This window comes from Hylaeus volcanicus, chromosome 6, assembly GCF_026283585.1.
Source record: "Hylaeus volcanicus isolate JK05 chromosome 6, UHH_iyHylVolc1.0_haploid, whole genome shotgun sequence".
In the NCBI taxonomy this organism is placed as follows: domain Eukaryota; kingdom Metazoa; phylum Arthropoda; class Insecta; order Hymenoptera; family Colletidae; genus Hylaeus; species Hylaeus volcanicus.
Window position 1 is genome coordinate 23170004 of NC_071981.1, and position 17434 is coordinate 23187437.

General features: G+C 46.9%; 1 protein-coding gene across 2 annotated transcripts in view; it reads left to right on the top strand.

Annotated features, from left to right (window-relative positions):
• Window positions 1-3644: 3644 nt before the first annotated feature.
• LOC128877916 (uncharacterized) overlaps window positions 3645-17434 on the top strand; it is a 134497-nt gene continuing 120707 nt past the window's right edge. Inside the window, exons 1-3 of one of the 2 annotated variants that reach the window (XM_054125568.1) lie at window positions 3645-3914; window positions 11179-11600; window positions 15041-15242. The gene's annotated coding sequence lies outside the window, so the exon portion shown is untranslated. Of the gene's footprint in view, window positions 3915-9119; window positions 11601-15040; window positions 15243-17434 lie in introns of those variants that run through there. The other variant, XM_054125570.1, reaches the window with a different exon arrangement.

A 17434-nucleotide genomic window follows, 5' to 3' on the forward strand; every position in this document is an offset into this window, starting at 1 on the left:
AAGTAGCACGCCGCTGTAATATCCGCGACACCTCTCAGCCCCCTGGTCGCAGATTTTGAGAACTTCCAGGGCAGCGTACGAAAGCGAACAAAGGATAGAATAAAAGTTGTAATTTTAATAACCGCTGCACTTCATTTTAAGAGGATTTACGTATATTCGAATACGAACTCGAAATAGTATTTATTTTCTCATTTTGCAAGTATCGCGTCGAAGACGACAGTGAATATTTTCAAACTTCGCTACGTAATAACAATTCTCCGCAAGAATCGTCTGTTGATTTCTTTAAAATATCTGCAATTATTCAACCAGCCCCGCCAGGGTTTATTTTTAACGTTTCGGGTATCAGAGATGTTTTGGTTGGATTAAAAATCGACGAGAGAACAATCGGGGAAATTTCCGCGGGAAATTGAGGCACGCATCTCGTCGGGATTCGTTGCTGGTCGATCGATCCGAGAGAATTCCAATTTACAAAACCGCGCGAGATCGAATCACCGTCAACGGCACGCGCGCGCAGTCGAATACGTTTTCGGTCGGACAAAAGGGAAGTGATTCGAGCGTGGAATTCGTCGACTGTCGCTTTTTAATATCTCCGTCTGTCCCCCATTCCCCGTGCTGGGGATCAATTTTTTACTTTAATCTCTCGGTTCCTTTTCCTTTTTTTTTTTTTTTTCGTTCGACCGCCCGATCCCGATACAAAATTGCACGAACAAACATCCGTCCGTGTTTGTATTCGTTTAATCTCGCGCGCGTCGCATCTGTTTTCACAGCTTCCGACGAAAGTGCATTAACTTTCGCGAAAATTTCTCTCGGTACGCGCCGCGGAGGTTGGAACGAATGGAAGGCGACAGCTGAAACGCGGAATACTTTCCGGGACGGTTCTCTGATACGTCAAAAGAGTCGGGCGAATTACCTGATTGCAAGATAGTACAGAGAATGCGACTTAATTCCGTTTCAGAGCGAACAATTTTCGCTCGAGCTTGTCGTATCCAAATAGAGCAACGAGCGACTTTCCCCGCGGTGTTTTAAACGCGGAACGTGACTCCACGGGTTTTAAACTAATTAACATTACCGTTCTAATGGAATTTTTCCAGGTTGGTGAAGCTTTAAAAAATTCCTTGTCCCCTGGGCTTCGGGACAGCACAAACAAACGTTTCGTAGGCCTCCTGGAAAATGTTCACGAGTCCCGAGTACAAACATGGAGAGAATAACGAATACGTAACGTTCTTCTTTTCATAAAACCGCGTTAAAAGGACGAAAGAACTGGACATTCGAGACTCTATTGTCCGAGCACATTAGAGAACGAAGAATAAATGGTAATTAAAATGTCGTTTTGCTCGGTATATAAAAAATATAACGGGCAGCCAGCGCTCGTTCTCCATGAAAAAACAACGCAGAAAATGTTCACGGAATATGTTGAATGAATTATGAAAGCAGAAATAAAATAAATGTAAACCTCGAATTATGCCCGAACGAGTACCAAAGGTGGCAAACGAAATCATTCGTTAACCGAATCAAGGATCTCGAAATAATTTCATTCGAGTAACGCGCGAGTCCCCTTCGTCCCCTAGCAGCCCTCAATTTTTCACCCAGCCACCCCGCAGTCATCCACTCTGGTCCACTCGAGCCACCTCGAGAGTTGGCCCATTCAAAGGACACGCGTGGCTCCGAGTAGAGGGACGAACCCTTGGCAACCTCGCGCGGGGAGTCCTCAGACACCCTCGAATTTCGAATTCGACGGTTAATAAGCTCCACTCGAGGGTAATTGACCGGGCAATAATTCCTGGTAAACATTAATTCCGAGCCTCTATATTCAATTATCTACAACTCTCGTTTTTAAACAGATACTCGTCGTATCGATGCAACCCTTGGATTGCTTCCTATTTGGATTCTTATTCGGGAAGTATTTAGAAACAACTCGTCGATGTCGCGACTCGAGTTTTCGTTCATCAACGAAACCATCAATCAAAACAAAGCGCACGTGTCGACGTTTCCGAAAGCTCATCTCGCGAGATTCTCCTTCCTCTACCTCCGTTTCGTTTTCTTCCACGCACACGAGGACCATCATCCCTCGGAGCATCAACGGGACCCGTTGACAGACACCCTCACGAGTTTGAAATTTGGCAGGCACGTTGACAGCGTGTAACAGCGAGGCTGTCGCTGGATGCTGTGTCGGCCCGTGCGGGCCGCGCGCACTAATCAATATAGAGGGGAGTACGTTCGAAGCGGATAGGGGTTGCTTTCGAGCTCTCGGGAGGGGTTGTAACGTTCGCACCGCTGCGAACGCGGCCACCAGCCTCCGCAATCGAACTCTTCCCGATGCTTCGGCTGAGGGCTTACTCGTGCTATCGACTTTCCCTCGTGTCAGAGTTTGCTCGAGGACCTTTTGCCGAAAAGCCATGGGGGACCGTGCGGGAGCACACCTGACCGACAGCTTCTCCACGAGGACAATGCTTTTCGCCACCTCTAGGCTAGAGGCTCTAGCGGACCTGGAGCGAGCGCCGAGGTGAACCCGCAGGATTCACTGGAGACTTTCGTTGGCGCGAGAGTTCGCTCGGGGACCGTCTTTTTAAAAGAGGGAAAATAGGGGGTTCGGCTATAGGCTAGAGCCTAGGACTGTCTCAGCCGCAACTCTGCAGGTGGTTTCTTGGGAATCGAAGGAACACGAGACCAAGTGCTGGTACCCACTTAGCCTAGCTATAGAGTCACTAAGCGATAGTGTGAATCTTTGAGATAGTTTCATCCAGGAATTTCTTCCTCGAAAGCATAGATTTATATGCGACCACCTGTCGACTATAGGACAGTGTTTCACCACCTCTACCAGCTCTATAGCACCCGGGGAGCTAATCCCTTACGCGTTGCCCCTGTCGACTTTCACCGACACGAAAGGGTAGTCAACGTACGCCATTGACATGGGTCTACACGGGGGTTCTCTAGCTCAAGTATGGTTTCATAGTCTACCCATTAGCTATAGGATAAACTTTTTATTATCGTTAACAAGTCTCTAATACAATTACTATTTATTATTAATCTTCATTGGCAACTTTCTCGTGCACGAGAGTAGGATCACTACCCTTTACTAGAAAGAGATGGCATACCTCGACAACATCTTATGCAGTTGCCGTCGTCTATCTCGCTACCAACTCTCGTGCTATAGAAAGTCGACCTCTGCCTGACAAACGACATTTCCAGCACAGATTTTCGCTACATAAATTTTTACTACACAAGTACCACCAATTTTTCCATTTATCTCTCTTCGGTTACCAAGTGCCAGGTTCACGGAGCTGGATCCCTCGGGAGCAGTCTACTCACCTGACCCCCATAAACTAAAAAGAAAACGGACCCTTACACTTTGTTCTGTTTCTTGCTTTCCGCTCTCTGGCAGCCCTACCAACCCTCTCGTATCGAGTCGAAAGCATCGAGGAGGAAACCGCAGGGACGAGCTCGTCCCGAAAAGGATCGCGGGTCGAGTTGGGGCTGGTCGTCGGCGAACTGGTTAAGCGACGCGGTCGCGGCCGCGGCCAGGGGGATCCAAGGGTAGGTGGGCGCAGGGCAAGGGGGTAACTAGGCTCCGGCGCAGCTCTCGCGAGAGCGTCGCGGGCTCAGTAGGTATCGCGACGTGCTGGCGTCCGTACCGCGCACTCTCCGGCCCTGACTCGAACTGGGTCAACCCCTCGAACGACTCTCGAGGGCTGTTTTCCCCGCGAGACATCCGAGGCCAGTTGCGAGTCGCGCGCGCGCGCGACCAAACACGCCGTTTCGTGATCACCCCGAACGCGTACGTCGTTCACCAGCCCGCGAACACAGTGCAGACGCTTCGCTGGCTTCCGTCGTTTGGGAAGCGGTTTTTTTTTCCGACGACCACGCCGCGGACAGTCGGAAGCTGCACAACGTCCACTCGGCTCGGCATCGACGGGGTGGGTAGCCATCGGGGTCGAAACACCGATCCTCAGGGGGATTTGCTCGAGGTGCAACTGGTTCAACGAAGAGACCCACGCAAATTACTCCTCCGACGCACGTTTCATCGGCATCGCGGGTCCTTCCGGGACGCGACGGGGAAGTCGGTATATCCTGACTTCGCGCTCGAAGGAGGACTTCATGCGAGGGATCGGTAGCTTCTCGGGGGATTTGTTTGAAAAGCGTGCGGCTCTTTGATGACACCGCCGGTTCAACTTTCCACGCACGTTCCATCAGCATCGTAATTCCTTTCGGAATAGGAGCTCGAACTCGGGATTCGCGGAGTTGTGAGGTTCGGGATGAATAAGGATTCGCGAGTGGGATCGCTGGTAATATCTTCGGGGATTCGAGGAGATGGGATGCAACGTGGTGCGTGTCGGTCGATCGACGTTATTAGAATTGTGTTCCGGAAGTTAGGGCGAAGGAAGGCTTCGCGATCCGAGAGGTTCTGCTTGAAGAAGTGATCGTTCCTTTTAGAGTTTGAGAGGACATATGATGCATTCGTGATTGTTCCTTTTAGAGTTTGAGAGGACATATGATGCATTCGTGATTGAAGTTTGACGTTTAATTTAACCCTTGACTCTACGATTTAGTGTAGAATCGTGTTTTTCACAATCAGGTATAAAATTCACTTTTACGTGACGCGTCTGACTTGTGTTTTTCGTGTTCGAGTCGAATTCTATCACGAGTATTACATGTTGTTATAGGTTAATGAGTTTGTAGTGGAGATTCATAGAGTGGACAGTTTCATAATTCTCTAAGAGGTTCGTAAGGCAATGATCCTTCGATGAGACACCTTAGAGACACGTTCCACTAGATTTCTAACTTTTCTTGAAATACCAGTGCTCATTCCTCGTCGGAGGATCCGGTCGAAGATCGAGCGGCTCCAATGAGACCCACTTCGATGAAAGTTGAACGACCCAGCGTATGGGCCAACCCTATCATCGCTGTTGACATTCGTTAGAGCAAACCAGTAGCCTTTACGATCCTAGGGATCCCGAAAAGTACTCGAACAATTATTGGCTTATTTCGGAGGTTGATCTCGATGCGTCGAGTTTGTCTTTGATCGTACGTGGGTATATACCGCGTGTGCAACTGTTACAACCGAAAACAGGACATTTTTGGGAGTAACTGGTTCTTCGATGATACGTACACATAATTGAGATTTATAGGGTTTCTAACGTTAGACGAACAGTCTCTTCGAAGGTGCACCCTGCAATACAAGTCGCACCTTCAACGATAGCCTCCCATTACCATCCCAATTCGTTTCGGAATACCACTTCCAAGGTGTGATCCGCCAAGTGCCTGGGCTTCAGAAGTTTGAGAAAGCGTTTGTCGGAACACTTTCAGTGAGAAGTTGTGCGAAAGAACAACAGTACCCGTGACCCAAATTGGAAGCCTCGCGAGCGCCTCCCACGATTCGACGAATCCGCAAAGCGCAAGTTCGGTCTCGAACGCTTCGGATCGTCGATCCGAAACTAGCGAAATTGGTAGTTACGATGGTTCTCGAGGAGTCGGGTAACGCGCGCTGTAACTCGAGCTGCCACTCGACCACCCTCTTCGCCGGGAGCACGGCGGGGGTAGTTTGTACGATTCAAAGGGGAGATTCGATTCACGAAATTGACGACCTCTTTGAAAACTTGCCCAACCATTACCGGGCTCTCGAGCGTCAAAAGAAGGACGACCTTCGCAGGATACCTTCTCTCGAGTTGACGTTCGGACGGAGTACTCTTTGAAAGCTTCGATTCGACCAACCGTATACTTTTCATGCTCGAAAGGGAATTTGTTTCGCGAGTCGAACTCGGGCTCTCGCTTTGAGGGCTCGATCGAGCGACGAAACGTCTCGCGAGAAGGGTGGTTTCTTCGCGATTCCTGTTTCTTCCAATCAACGAGTTCCTCGATACGATACAAAGGGAACGCGATTCGCTTCGACGTTGGAACTCGCGAGTCTCTTCGAGGTTCGACTGGTTGATGGGTCGAGTTGGATTACGAGATCCATTTTGATATCGGGTTCTAATGGAACGATTATCGAAGGATTAGCTCGCATACCAGGACGTCCTATCGGAGATCGATGAATACATCGCTTAACGGTTCCTCTGGATCGAGTACTCTGTGTCACGGAGAAGGAGCTGGACTTGCTCCTGGAGTCCAAGGAACGTCGATTTAGGTTAGGTTCCGCGACCCTTTCATTGAACGCAACTCGAGGACAGTATTCTAAGAGGATACGTCGTACAAAGTTAACCGAATTTGAAGGTGAAAGTCTCTTGGAAGCCAATGAAATCGCCGTCGCATCGACACGTCATCGTCAAACATGTTACAATGCACACCACCGTCTAGCTAACCTTGTCAGCAACAAACCGAACCCTCGAAACGAACATTCCTCGGATTTTCGAAAAAATGGGATTCTTGGAGTTCCCTTCGTCTCGCGTCGGTATACTTTCTCCCCCGTTTGATTAATAGGTGGCTCTCAGCCCGGGGACGGAATATCTCGCGGTATTAAAAGCGATTCCGCGGATCCTGCGGTGTTTCTGGCGCTAGCTGAAATTCGAGCAATCTCTCTGATGGAGCTCCTGCTTCGCGGCTGCCCGCTGACAAACTACTTTCAATCAACGAGAGAATACCTCGCGGTGCATTTGAAGATTGCCGGCTCCCTGCGACGCGAGCGTCTTCGGGCTCGCTTGCCAACTTTGGCCAGCTGTTTAGACTTTCATCCTGGGAGCTGGTGCCTCCGGAGGACCGCTGCCAGATCGACCGTGGCTCTCAACGCTTAGCTACTTGCCAACCCTTCGTCTGTCGCAATCTCGAGGCGTGGAAAGACGTCGGATCGTCGAAATATTCGAAGATACAGCGACTGTAGGCCTCTACGTTCGAGTTCATCGTCCGAATTCGATGGATAGACCGATGACCGTAGACGAACGATAGTACTTTAGAAGTACTATCTACGGTCAGAAGTAGCAGAGTGCTCGTAGGTTCGAAGGTGGGCTTGTTCACGACGCGGTGTTCAAAGAACGAGTGGCATTGTTTGCGAATGAGAGTACGGGGCACAGTGCGAAATGGAACGAAAGAAGATGGAAGCCGAGGCGACGACGGAGTAATTGCTAGGCGGATCGACGAATTGCGGTTGTCCTTCGACGCATCTACAACCAGGTCAAGTGTCCTCGTCCCAGCGAGCGTGACCTTCGCGGCAGCAGGATGCGGAATTCTTTCCGCACTGCGCACACAGCGACCCTCTCGATCTCGAGAGCGTTCAGCTCTGCTACCCTTTGGACCAGTGTTTCTCAATCTTGCTGCCGACAATAACGGTATACCGGTCTTTTAAGGGTCCTCCGCGTCAAGGGGGTGCTTTTCTACATTTACCAGTTTCTAGGCGATTTTCCGAATCGAGGTCCGAATTTAGTAAGCGTCGCTAATATCGAGATCGTTCGAAGGTGGAAGTCGAATAAATATCGTCCTACGGTGCTGAGGTCCTCGGAGGGTAGAGTTTGTTAAGAAAAGTTGCGATATTAACACTTTATTTACCGGCAGACCATTCATAGGCTTTTCACTTGCGGTATTTAGTTATTCGAATTTATTTACCGTGTTGATGGTTGCCTATTTACGATGTTCAGTTTTTGGAAACAGACTTGGTTTTCGATGTACCTAGTAACGATACGGAGGAATTATTGTCAGTCTAGATTGGCATATGTTACTACAGAAAATTCTTTTTTTAATTAAAGACTATTTCTAAATAGCCCGGTAGGTAAAATGTCAAGGTCATTCTGAGGTCAAATTTTGGTAAATACTGTCAACGATCCTGATATCGTTAAAAGGCGAAAGGTCTAGCGAATAGTGTCCGTGATATTAAGACACTCCTCCTTTCAACATATTCTTGAAGTTATAACGCGGAAAGGATTCATTTCTCAAAACCACCCCGCGTTACCCTCGCGTTTCGCTAAGAAATTATCCATTTTTGTTAGATCTCCCCTCCTCCCTCCCGTTGAGGATCCCTGAGCTAGACGACAGTCGAATCGTGTTTCTCTTGACCTTTCACCCGCGAAATCCTCCTTTCACCCTCCCGCCCCGTCCTCTGTTTCTGGCTGTCGTTTCCTCCGCCTGGCACGGAAGAACTCGAGCTATCGACTGGCAACTTCCTGGACGCCGTGGCAACTTTTCTGTGTCGATTCACCGTCCCGACACCCGCTCGCCCTCTCCCCTCCGATATGACCTAATTTTTTTCGCGGATATTTCCCCGCGTCGTTGACCACGACTACTTTTCCTTCGCTTTTCCGACAACCTCGCTGAACTTACTCGGTTCGCGGAGCTCTCGCCTCGACGAGTTACAGAAATATTTTGAAACGACGGAGAACAACGACCGCTCCGGATCCGTCGTTACATATTTATCGTCGCGACGAAACGATGGACGGGGGTGTCCAAAAATGTTCGAACATTGAATATTTCGGGTCAACGAGGTAACGAATATGTAGAATTATACGGCGATTTCGATTAACCTTAATTCGACTAGAGGTAAATTCGATACATATTCATCGCCTTGTTGCCCCGTCGTATTCAATTTTGAATCGCGTTTCATCGCACCGTTTCGTCGTTAAGGAGTAAACAATGATCTGGCGCGAACCACGATCTATCTCGTATAAGTATGTTACGTTTATTATTGTTTAAATTTTGAAGCAGAAATGTACTTTTTTAGTACAGTTGAACTACTCTGCTCGTTTCAAAATGACGTCTCTTGACCGAAGCATCGTTCAACCCTGTACAACATGAACGACCGTTTGATCTTTCGATGACACTCGACGGGAAGTAATATTAACGGTAAACGCAAAACACGTATTTGTTTCCGTTGTCGAGGGGATACAATGCCCTTTGAGTGTCGAGTGGGGTACTTGGAATAAATTACTCTCGCAAAACTCCCGAGTGTTTATGAAATTAATGGTTGCAACGAAGGAGGACAATTCCGTTACAAAAACGCGGAATAATCCTTGTTATTTCGAATTAGTGCTACTGTGCTATCGAACGTATTCGGTCGATATAATCTCAAAGTTTCAAGAAAAATGGCGGTCGACACGTTTACTATCGAACAGACCTCAACTTCTCGGCAGTCTATTCGTTTCACCTGTTAATGCAATACTTGCGTTTTCCTCATATTTTCCGACGCGTCGAATAGCGATAAAATTGTAACGAAACCGAACACGAGAGAAACCATTTATCCCGTTTTCCATACGCGAAATTTTTACTCGGATAAGTGTTCTTTCCATCTCCGCTCTGTACGTATCGGTACAGGAAGGAAACCCCTCGAATAAAAACGTAGATTTATCGCGGTGCATTGTATCATTTTTCAACAGCGTCCGTTCGTTTATTTATCGCACGGGTACAGTGCGCGGCGCAGAAGCCTCGTCGAACGGTTAAAACGCGGCGATTCGCGGCTCGCGACGACACCGGGACCACTCGACTTTCGCCCGTCGAAAGAGGATACTCGAGAATTTCTCAAGGGGAGTTGTTCTTTGAGGGAATTCCTTCGAGATCGTTTCGCCGTTTGTCTTTGACAATAATCGACGGTCTCGCAATCTCGACCCTTCACACTCTCGAAACGGCGCTTGCCTCCACCATTTTGTTACTTTTTAGCTTTGGAATTTAGCCACGGAATCGGATCCCCTATTGAAATGTCGGTATTTAAATTTCATATTAAATTTTGCGTCTGGGTTAGGTCTCGCATTAGAATGTCAGTTTAGGGTTGAATATTCGTATCCGAATTGAATCCTCTGTTAGAATATCAGTCGAAGAATAGTTCGTAAAATACACCCACGTAAGGCTTAGAGAAACGTAAAGAGATCTCGTGAAGTGTACACAAATCTCGGGAAGAATTGCAGAGAAATGGTATCGATATGAAAGATAAGCAGATAAAGTTACGTCAATTTGAAACTAGAGCGGCAGAACAATCCCTCTGTAGTACGAAGAAATCCCAAGGAAAGAGCGTCAACACGAAAAGTGACGTCATAAAATTCTTTTCAAAAGTCCAAGGACGGTTTAACCACGACTCGTTTCCCTTTCCTTGCCCCTCGAAGAACGCTCGACCCTCGAGAAACAGCAATTGCTCCGCGTCCTTGTTTCCATAGATTTCAACGGTTAGCGCGGTCGAGGACGAACGGCGACCTCTCAGGCTTTGGCGAACAATCTCTGTCGCGTCATCGCTCGAGGGACTGCTCCATTTTATTTTGGGTTAGATCGGAGACGAATCCATTTCATTCGAATTTTTGCTTGGAAATAGTTTCTTTCCTCGAGTATTCGTCGGTCGTTCTTCGTCGGTCCTAAGAACCAGTACGTTCACCATATAAGCACCATAATAAGCAGTCAAATTAGAAATATTAGGGTGTAGTGATGGTTCGGTTGGAAAAGCATTCGACTGATAGTCAAAGGTCCTGAGTTCGAGTCTTCGTGGAGAGCCAAGAGGTATTTTCGATTATTCGAGGATCGCAGTTTGTTTCGTCGAGTATTCAATGATCGTTCTTCGTCATTCAGCCTAAGAGTCAATGGAAACAGACATTGCTTATAAAGAGGAAGCTGCGAGATTCTCGAAGGAGGACTCTTACTCCTCGCAACAGGAATTCCTTTGAGGTTGTTCTCTTTCGGTGTTGGCGAGTTCTGTTGAGAGTTGCTCCAGAGTTTCCTGCAGTAACCTATTTAAAAAGCAGGATCTGGTACTTGATCTTGTACGGGACCGACTCCGGGAACGATCCTACTCGTCTCAAAGGATCCTCGCGGAGTCACCAGTTTATTGCGAGGCAACTTCCAGGAGGTATTCGCGGTCTCTCCTTAGCGATACGATATTTCTGTTCAGTATTTCAGAGACCTTAGTGTATATTAAACGCTGAAAAACGTGTCGATAAATATTCTACTTTATTCTCTCCGAGCATTCGCGAGGTGTTTACCGAAGACCTAAGAATTACCCGATCCTTCGAATTATCCATCATCTTCGATCGAACAACACTTCCAATCAGCCCTTAATCGGACCTCATCTATCCATAGACGTCGTCGATCGGCTGGAAGGTTGTCGAGGGAACTCCTCGCGTCTCTGTATTCGTTCGAATACGTCTTTCGTCTTCCCTCGTTCGAAGGCCACGCGGAAAGCAAATTTAACTCTCGTCCTTGACCCACTGAGTTGTTTAACGATCCCCATGTCGAGCTGGAAGCAGCCTAGCAAACCAGATTAACGACCGCCACCCTCGTTTCCAGCTTGGACTCGGTTAGAACGGATCAAAGAAGACGAGGAGAAGGCGAGAGATCCGAGGAGAACGTTGCCGTGGATAAAAACGGTCCAGGTGGAGTTCAGAGGCTAGAAAAGGACCGATCGCGTTCAGGATCACGAGTGCGGAGGAGACATGACCGGCCACGATCCCCGCGAACACCACCGAGGTGTACAGTAGCGTCGGTTGATGACATCACGGGGTGGAAGGGAATCGAAGGGGCGGCGAACCGTCGAAGGATGAGAAACGGAGTCGCGGATCGTTCTAGACGGGAGTAAAGATCCTCCCGCGTGCTTTTCTTACGGCGATTCCGTCGCGAGCGATGACGTTGTGCCGTGTGTTTTTGTGACGTGCTCGATTCCGACCGAGTTCCTCTGTGGGAAAACATCCTGCGCCCTGGATTCTTCGCAGGTGAGTCAACTCAAGAATAATTCACGTTCACGGTAGCTAGTTCGAGAGCTGGTTCAATTAGAGCTGCCTCTGTGTTGGCTTGCGAGACGGGTTCGAACAGATTTGGATAAACTCTGATCGAAATTGAAAATGAGAACTATTCCCGTTGTTTTCACTAGAATATTTATACAACACGAGTTCATTTGAAATGACATCGTTCGTACCTGCTCTCGAACATGGTAATTAAAAGGAGTATATAATTACAAGGAGCAAAGGAGTATATTTATCGAAGAAGTTTGTCTAATTTAAACGAATGCTTCGTGATTCCAAATAAATTTGTACATATTTATAATGGAAAATTGATTCGGAAACACGAAGCCTATCGTTTAAATTAATCGAATTTCTTCGATAGATATCGAAGGTACTTATGAGACTCTGGCTACGTATTTATTTAATTACGAAGTACAAGTGAACTCGGAAAATTATACCATCTTCTTTCGCCTCGTGCGATAACTGTTCGAATAACCCCTGAAAGCAGCGAGCATTAAAACGATTAATGCACTCGAAATAAAACCCACGGTCCCGGTTGCCGACGCGACCGTCGTAAAATAAAATCGGAGAATCTTCTCGGTTCTTAGAAGTTTGAAAAATTAATGCGAAACTCCCTCGGCGGCGCGACGACGACCGAGCTTTCCATTTGCACCTCTCGCGGCCGTTTTTAAAGTCGATTCACGTTCTCGAAACGCGAGGCCGCGACTTTAAAAGAACTCGAAGCACCCCGGAAACACCATCGCGCCAACCCTCTCGCGTCGGTTCGTTCTCTACGGTAACCTCCCAGCACGCGGAACCGGTTGCTTCGGGTATTTTTAATATCGGGACTCTTCGAATTGCAACGAAAATAGAGATCGAGATAACTCAGCCGCGGAACGCGGCTTGCTCGAGACACTGGAATAAATTCGCAAAATTGTACACGCTGTGCGTGCGTTTTCCCTCGAACGCCGGAGGAATGTGATTTTATGGAGCTCAGATCTAACCGGAGTCTATATTTTACTTTGTATTTCGCCCGGGAATATTCGCGGGAGCGTTGGTCGCTGATTTTTATGAAACCTCGCGGATTTATAGCGCGCGGATAAAGGATGTGTATTTCTTCTAATGGAAATTTAAATTGATGGGACTGTTTATCTGGGAATCCGTTCTGCCGCTTTGTTGGATATTATCGAAGACGGAAGAAAAGTCGCCGTGGTTCATGTGTCGCTATATTTTGTGATGAAGCGTTAGATCACCCCATAAGTTCGTGCCGCAGACTGAGTCTATATTTAATATACAAACATAACAAAAATTTCATAGCGACGGTAGGTACAACAACTATGTCAGAAAGGTGAGAAAATGTTGTAAAATCAGGCAGATTACATTTTTTTTTTTATAGCACTTAAGGGTACGTTTCACAGATTAATTTGAGTAGCAGAGGAATAAGTGGTACGAACTTGTGGGATGACCTAATATCATTTTTTAGTTGGCGAGGTATCAGTGGAAGCAGCTAGACATTGTTTATACGAGAAAGAGATTCTCGAAGGGAGGTCCCGGCTGAAACTGAAATTCCTCTGAGGGTTGTTTTGCTAAGAGTTGCTCCAGAGCTTCCCGTAGTAATCTATTTAAAAAACCCAGGATGTGATACTCGATCTTGTCCCGGAAATCTCCTTTCCTCGACCATTCGAAACACTGGCTTTGAACGATTATATTTCTCTCAGAGGATCCTCGAGGATTCCTCGAGAATTTTTTCTCGTTCGATACAATTCTTCCAAAGCAACCGTCAAAGACCCTCGGCACGAGAATGTAGTCAGTGAAAATTTAGAGCCGAACCTACATATTAAAAACAGTTGCTTAAACGTACCAACGAATCGAAATCTCAGCTCGAAAAATGCTCCGAGTCCTCGCTACAGAGTAATCTCCCAAAGAGATCCAATGTCACCGGTGCCAACAATATTCTCGCTCGTTGCTATGTAACTCTTAGGATCCAGCATCAAGTCGCGAGATTCCAGGGGTTGAGGGTGTCGCGAGGATCTCGTAAAATTTTTACGCCGTCGTCCAAGGGGACAAGTTTGCTCGGTAGAGCGTAGCGAGCGTCCAGCTGATAAGTAGGCAACCTGGAACCCAGGCGTCCAGAGACGTTGTTTCCCTTTCCTTTTCCTCGGAAATTTACGACGACAACGGTCGGTCATTTCGGTGTTTCCCTCGGGGGGGTCGCGGGACTAAGCCTCGTCGTAAATTGGCTCGCCCCTGGGACTGGCCCCTCGAATTTCTGCTTACGAAACGGCAGCGTCGGGACGCTGGTCTCGCTGCTTCCGTTTCCTTATCGAGTTTCCTTTCTTCACGGCGACACCTGCAGAAATTTCATTACTCGACTCCTCGAGTCTTTATCCCTCCGAATGACTGAATTAGTTTTCTTCCCAGGGTTCCACTGTCGAGGCTTTATTTATCGATCGCGCGTGGCTGACTCTTTCGCGAATTGGCCGAATTTTCGAGAGACTGGAGAGAAGAATTTATGGGATCGGCAGTATATGCCATTGGATATGCGAGAAGAAATGTTAGAAATGAAATTGAACCGCGAGTTGACCGTAGTCGCGCTAAATGATAGCACGTTGCCGAGGACGTACATTAAATACGATGTTAACATTTGATACATAGGATTATTAACACTCGGGCATCGGGAATCGCGCGAGTCGAGCTTCGAACGAGTTTTCAATTTAATTTTTTCGCGGTTGCGTTTTGGACGCGGAGCGACGAAACCGTAACAAAATGGAGAAACGCGGTAGATAAATGTAATTGCGACTCGACTGGTAACTATGGTAATCTTGGTAATACCTTTTCCCTTTGCGTCTCGAAATTCAACCGCGAACGGGTTATGAAAAAAAAGACAAACAAAAAAATTGAAAAAGGAGAACGCGTGTCGTACTCGGTAGTTTTAATTGCGCCACTGGAGTAGATTACCAAAGTAATCTACGAAATGGACTCTACAATCATAGAGAGAAAGTAAACCTTTTAACCGAGTATTCTAATATTCCGGTTTTTATTCGCTTAAAGCACGTATTTTGTTTAACGTATAAAATACTGTACAGAGAGAAAGAGCCTACCTGAATATCTCCCTTATTTTCCGTGATATGAAAATTGTTTTTGGACGTGATTTCGATGATTTTAGCGTGTAATATAATTTACGCCTCTGTTTTTCGCCAACACAGAAAATAATATCGCCCTTAAGGGCAAATTGTCATTAAAATATTCGATATTAATCGAGTTTCCATATAAATTTTCCCAAATAAGAAAATTGTCGATTACAGTACACAGATGATCGACCTATTCGATTTATCGCACAGAACAAACCAATTGAAATTTATATCGTAGAATTTATTATCCCGTCTCATCCTCTATATTAAGATTAAACTGACGACATTTTCTGTTCGCAGACAAGTGTTTCGTGTTCCTGAAGTCTCTGGCCGATCGTTTTGTGCGCGGTTCCACGCTCGAAACGGGATTGGGAGTGATCGTGTAGTTCCAAAGTTGTTCCTCGAGCGCGTCGACGGTGGTGCGATCGCGATCCACGGGAAAATCGATCGCGAAAAAGTGTCCTCGAGCGGAGAGCGGCGCTACTGGCCCTCGGCATGAAGGGTGAGTCCTTTGAAACTAAATATATCTGCATGCTTCTTCCTCGTTCACCAGCTATTCCGAACATTCTCGACGCCCTCCGAACCTTCTCGAATGTCCGTCAGTTTCAAAGACTTAATAGACGCGAGATATTTCATCGAACCCTTCCCGAAACACTGACAATTTTTCAATTCTACTTAAAACTATATCGGGTAAATTTCTTTGATTAATATCTACATTTGCTTTTACATATTTTTAAACAACATTTTTGCCATCAGGTTGTCCCAAAAGTTTCTTCCATTTCGTTAATTAGTAATACATACATTTCGCTCCGTTACTGTTACGACATCAGCATCTAAGAAATTAGGTCGTCTATTTATATAAACACAGCTACATAAAGTAACCGAGTCACGAAAGAAACTTTTGGGACAACCTAATGTTTACGGCGTTTAGGTTATAGGTTCGAATGAATGAATTACGAGCTCCTTCACTCCATCCATTTTATGGAATGTTCTCCGATAAATTACGTTCGATCGAACGAAATACGCGAATCAACGAACGTATCACGTAGAAAACGCGAACGATCGAGACTCGACGCGTCCCGTGTTTCGCTCGGCAGGTTCTGGGAGCAATTTTAATTCTCCGCGTCTCGTTGCTTAAATGGGTTATGCAAAGCAGCTGTTACGGAAGCAGCCTGTAACCGGCCGCTATCATTCGTCGGGGATTCTCGGAAATTTTCGCAGGACCGGGCGATTCCGGCTGCGTTTTCGCAACTGCCTGCGAAACTCCCCGCGAGATTTGCATTTTCAATTTCGGCCCCGCGGTTCGTCCTCCCCTCGTCCCCTTTCTCCTGGACGACTCAACTCTCGCGGAAGGTTTTGAATCGCTGGGCGCAATTTGTTCTCCGTATTTGCACAGGAATCCACCGCCGGGGAACAAAACGCGCTTTTTAAACGACTGGTGGACACTGGAACGGCGGGAGAAGGTCAACGGAGGGACGCGAATCTGTAAATGTGATCGTTGCTGGCCGCGAACTTTACGCAGACTCAGATTTTCCATGCACTTTCGCCGGTCACTTCGTTTCAACGTTCGATATATATTCCCAGGACGAGAAGTGTCGTTTCAGGGCACCGGCGCGTTTCGCGAAAGTTTGTTCGGGGCAGATTTTCGATGATTGGTGGTTTTTGCCCGGGCAGATAGGCCGATAAAATCGGCAGGCCGGAGATTGATCTTGCGATGAACCGTTTTCGTCCACTCGAAAACGAGCATCGAGATCGCAGCTCCGATAATGGATTATCACCCGAGCCCGTATACGTACAATGTTTCTGTCGCGGCCGCGATGAATCGCCAGCTGTCGTTTCCGACGAGATCGCGATTTACTTGGACCGAACGCTCCTCTGATTAGTTCCAGCTGCCGCTGCTGAAATAATTCAGAAAAATTTCGGCTTTAGAGTATAACTTACCCGGGACTTTTAGGTTGGAAGTTTCCAATCAGAATTCATTTGGCGTTTGCAATTCGCGAGTCGATTTTTTAAAGAATTCGTCCTACGTACTCGCATTGCGTGTAGTCTTTAGGGGTTTTCTTTGTCTAAATGCAGTTAAGAATGTAGGACGTATAAAATAATACACGATACAGCGTAAATTGATTTAGAAACCAAGCGTGTAGTCTTCAGCGGTTGGACAAGATATTTACACTGCTTTCTTTATCTAAATGCAACCTGGAATAGAGGACGTATCGAATGATACACGATAAAATGTAGCGTTTGATGTTAGTGTTTTCCAATTAGTCGAAACGAATTAAAACAGTTGTTACCGGTTCCAACGTTGACGAACAACGAGGCAAGGGGAAACAGTCGATATTGGTCAGACAAGGCCCCCAACAAGCCTCGCGCTTACGAAACGAATATTCAAAATCGATGTTCCCCGAAAAACGAAGCCTCGTACGAAACAAATGTATATAGAATATGTAACTTTTGCGATTTATTTCTGCACGGAGAATCGGCCTGTGCCGGTTGTGCCATTCATTCTCGATCGGCCCGCGTTAAATGGGCGGACGTAGACTCGCGCGATCTACCGCACATGCTGTTATTCATTCGGATATAAATAATGAAACAAAAGCTAACCGAATCCAGCTGTGTAGGATGCGAGTAGTCGAAATGAACAAACGTTTACGTTACGTTTGCCAGAACGATTCTTTGGTGGGATGGATTTTCAAT